This window comes from Piliocolobus tephrosceles, chromosome 12 (assembly GCF_002776525.5).
Source record: "Piliocolobus tephrosceles isolate RC106 chromosome 12, ASM277652v3, whole genome shotgun sequence".
NCBI classification, from domain to species: Eukaryota; Metazoa; Chordata; class Mammalia; order Primates; family Cercopithecidae; genus Piliocolobus; species Piliocolobus tephrosceles.
In genome coordinates, this window is record NC_045445.1 from 101,692,206 (window position 1) to 101,697,120 (window position 4,915).

The 4,915-nt window shown below is 40.2% G+C and overlaps 1 pseudogene; it reads left to right on the forward strand.

Annotated features, from left to right (window-relative positions):
* The first annotated feature begins 761 nt into the window (after positions 1 to 761).
* Positions 762 to 1,520, forward strand: LOC111536424 (annotated as a pseudogene).
* Positions 1,521 to 4,915: the final 3,395 nt, after the last annotated feature.

Below are 4,915 nucleotides of genomic sequence, written 5' to 3' on the forward strand. Positions count from 1 at the left end.
TTAATCCAGTCTGTCACTGATGGACATTTGGGTTGATTCCAAGTCTTTGCTATTGTGAATAGTGCCGCAATAAACATACGTGTGCATGTGTCTTTATAGCAGCATGATTTATAATCCTTTGGGTATATCCCCAGTAATGGGATGGCTGGGTCATATGGTATTTCTAGTTCTAGATCCTTGAGGAATCGCCACACTGTTTTCCATAATGGTTGAACTAGTTTACAATCCCACCAACAGTGTAAAAGTGTTCCTATTTCTCCACATCTTTTCCAGCACCTGTTGTTTCCTGACTTTTGAATGATTGCCATTCTAACTGGTGTGAGATGGTATCTCATTGTGGTTTTGATTTGCATTTCTCTGATGGCGAGTGATGATGAGCATTTTTTCATGTGTTTGTTGGCTGTATGAATGTCTTCTTTTGAGAAATGTCTGTTCATATCCTTTCCCCACTTTTTGATGGGGTTGTTTGTTTTTTTTGTTGTAAATTTGTTTGAGTTCTTTGTAGATTCTGGAAATTAGCCCTTTGTCAGATGAGTAGATTGCAAAAATTTTCTCCCATTCTGTAGGTTGCCTGTTCACTCTGATGGTAGTATCTTTTGCTGTGCAGAAGCTCTTTAGTTTAATTAGATCCCATTTGTCAATTTTGGCTTTTGTTGCCGTTGCTTTTGGTGTTTTAGACATGAAGTCCTGCCCACGCCTGTGTCCTGAATGGTATTACCTAGGTTTTCTTCTAGGGTTTTTATGGTATTAGGTCTAAAAGACACAATCCCAGCACAGCAAAGGAGCAGGAGATGATAGAGAATCCGTTTGATTCACTCTGCTTCTAACTAATGCTCAGTTCCAATCGTGAGCACTTCCTGAAGGGCGAGGGTCTTCAGTTGATGAATCTCATGCTCAGGGAAAAGAAGATCTCACGGAGCAGGGTCCTGAAAGTGCTGATTGCATCCAAGGGCGTCTACAACTGCGGTAAATTTGTTGACATTCTTGGCTTATGAACCATCTTTCCCCTCTTTATGGAATTTCCCAGGAAGATCAAGAAAGTGGGTACCACTGACAGGGAACACAAAGAGCATGTCTGTTCCATTCTGGTTTTCCTTTTGTGGAATCTGAGAGGGCATCAGCGAACCTGGCTTCTGAATAAATTCACTGAAAATGACAGTGAGTAGGTTGACAGACTCATGGAGTTGCATTTTCAATATCTGGGTGCAATGCAGGTGGCAGACAAGAGGAACGAAGGGGAAAAACATGACATGGTCCAGTGTGGAGAGATCATAGACAGTGACATGGGGGATGAGTTCTACCTCCAGTGCTTGGATGCAGGGCTCTTTGTTCTCCAGTGCATCTGCTGCATTATGGCCAAGATCTGCAATGCCAATGTCCCCCAGATTTGCCCGAGGGTTCACCAGATCCTAAACATGTGAAGACGTTCCGTCAAAATTGTCAGGCGTATCATCAAGGGGTATGCGGAGTTCTGGGAGAAGGAGCAAAAGCACATCCTGGGCTTGCTTGAAAACTTCTAGAGGCCTCTTGACCGTGTGCATAATGGACTGTCTCTTGGCTTCCCTTCCAGAGACGGTTTCTAGACAGCTGTGTGTGGCTTTTGGACAAATTAAAGCTAGTTTTGGTTAAAAAAAATAGAATAAAATAAAGTACATGGTATTCTGTTATAGCATCACAAAATGAGCTAAGACGCTTGGTTACCTTGGGTTAGACAAAAATCTCTTAGATATACACAAAACGTGAAAGAACAAATTGATAAATTGGATTTCATCAAAATAATAAAACTTTTGTGCTTTAAATGACACTATTAAGAAAATGAAAAGGGCAGGGCGCAGTGGCTCTCACTTGTAATCCCACCACTTTGGGAGGCTGAGGCAGGTAGATCACCTGAGGTCAGGAGTTCTAGAGCAGCCTGACCAACATAGTGAAACCCTGTCTCTACTAAAAATATAAAAATTAACCAGGCCTGGTAGCACGCACCTATAATCCCAGCTACTCAGGAGGCTAAGGCATAAGAATCACTTGAACCTGGGAGGTGGAAGTTGCGGTGAGCCGAGATAGTGCCATTGCACTCCAGCCTGGGCAACAAGAGCAAAACTCCGTCTCAAGAAAATAAAGAAAGAAAAAAGAAAATGAAAAGACAATCCATAGACCAGAAAAAATATTTCAAATCATATTTCTGGTAAAGGACTTGTGTCCAGCCAGAATGTACAAAGAGCTCCTACAACTAAATAATAATAAGACAAGCAACTCAATTAAAAAATGGGCAATGGGCCAAAGTTTTGAATGCACATTTGACTAAAGAAGATCTACAGATCTTCTTTGTAGATCTAGAAGATTATCTAGAAGATAATGTAGAACACATGAAAAGGTGTTCTACATTATTAATCTTTAGGGAAATGCAAATTAAAACCATAATGAACCACCATTTCATACTCATAGAATGATGGTGAGGATGTGGAAAAACTAGAGTGTTCATATATTGCTGGTGGGAATGTAAAACGGGACAGCCAATTTGGAAAAACAGTTTGGCAGTTTCTTAAAGTTACCATAAAATCCAGCAATTTTCTAAATATCTAGAGAGAAATGAAAACATATTATAACATGCAAAAATGTGTACACCAATGTCCATGGGAACATAATTCGTAATAGCCAAAAAATGAAAATAATCCAAATGCCCATCAACTGATAAATGGATTAAAAAATGTGTGGGCCAGGCACAGTGATTCACACCTGTAATCCCAGCATTTTGGGAGGCCAAGGCAGGTGGATAGCTTGAGCCCAGGAGTTCAAAGCTAGCCTGGGCAACATGGCAAAATCCCATCTCTACAAAAAATACAAAAATTAGCTGGGTGGGGTGGTGCGCATCTGTAGTCCCAGCCACGTGTGAGGTTGAGGTGGGAGGATCACTTGAGCCCAGGGTGTCCGGGCTGCAGTGAGCCCTGGTTGCGCCACTGCACTCCAGCCTGGGCAATGGAGTAAGACTCAGTTTCAATAAATAAATAAATGAATAAAGGACGGAGTACTGATACATGCTGTAACATGGATGAACCTCAAAAACATTACACTAAGGGAAATAAGCCAGATGCAAAAGACCACATCTTATATGATTCCATGTATATGCCATAATCAGAATAGGGAAATCTATATGGTCAGAAAGCAATTTAACGGATGCCTGGTGTTGAGGGTAGAGGGTGGGGATTGCAAACAGCATGCACAGTCTTTTTGGAGTGATGGAACTATTCTTTTTTTTTTTTTTTTTGAGATGGAGTTTCGTTCTTGTTGCCTGGGCTGGAGTGCAATGGCACGATCTCAGCTCACTGCAACCTCTGCCTCCCGGGTTCAAGCGATTCTCCTGTCTCAACCTCCCAGGTAGCTGGGATTACAGGCATGTGCCAGCACACCGAGCTAATTTTGTATTTTTAATGGAGACAGGGTTTCTCCATATTGGTCAGGCTGGTCTCGAACTCCTGACCTCAGGGGATCCACCCGCCTTGGCCTCCCAAAGTGCTGGGATTACAGGTGTGAGCCACCGTGCCCGGCCAGAAATATTCTTAAACTGGATTGAGTTGGTAATTTCTCAACTCTATAAATTCACTAAAAATCATCAAATTGTATACTTGAAACAGGTAATTTCTCAACCCTATAAATTCACTAAAAATCATTAAATTGTATACTTGAAATAGGTGAATTTTGTGGCATATGAATAGGTCTGTTTTTTAAAAAAAGTCAAAGCAGGCATGATTCTTATTCACAAGGTGCAAAGTGCCTGGCATTTAACAGAGGAGACAGACACATCTGCAAATAAAAGTAATGTTTTGAATTAATTTTATTTAAAGACATATATTCAATATGCTACGGGTTTTTTTTTTGCTCATTATGTTTCGTTCCTAATCTCAAAATCCATAATTCTTGGAAAAGATGGTGTTCTCAACTCTCCTGTCATTATTAAGTGTGTGTATATATATATATATATATAAAATGTAAGAGAAGGCAAAATTAGAAAGACTAATGCAATTCTTGCTTTTGAATAGTTTATATGCAGATATGTAAATAATAAAGGCTTCCTGGTCCTTCTCTCTCTTTCTCTCTTTCTATTTCTGTCCGTCCCCTTTTTTTTCCCTCCAAGTGGAAGATGCTGAAATCATTGGCTTGACAACGTTTTCTGAGTGGAGTCTGGAACGGTTTTGGAGAAAACATTAATTTCTGGGTAGAAATTTCTTAGAGTAGAAGAAATGGTGCTGTGAAGAGAGTAAAGTAAATGTTCCAGAAAAGGTAAATAAATATGGGGAAAGAATTTGATTGAGTAGTTGTTAGCCTATGTGTAGAGAAGAACTAATGTATTTGCTTGGCTAAGATTATTACGTGACAGATTTTTAAGGAGTGTGTGTAGGGTGGAGAGGATAGTTGAAGAAGACCTGAAAATTGCCAATTTGAAATTTGGTTGAAATTCTTCACAACTCTCACAGCGCATGGATAAGACTTTAGTTGAAATAGCTTCACAGAATTGGTTTACTGAATTCCTGGAACTGAACTGTTTTAAGAGTTTGTACATTTCAGAAACTCATGGAGTTCAGAATGCCAAGACAAAGGCGTTCAAATGAACAAGGATAAACCAGAGTTTACCACTGGGATTTCCTAGTGGTTCTGGAGAAATTTTTAAATGTTTCCATTTTTAATCATAGAATTTCCCTAGAGACATGGAAAAGGAGAAAACCCTTACACAAGACTGTAGTCTTTTCCACCCAAAGCCTTAATTTTACACTTGCACTTGGTTGGCGAATGAAATGCACTTTCTTGCGACTGCTGAAAGCAAAAGACGACTGTGGCCACCTGGGGGCAGCAGACACCGGGTTTTCCAAGCTTGATCTTCAGAAATTTGTGCTAAAAGGAGAAAGATCTTCCACGTTTATTC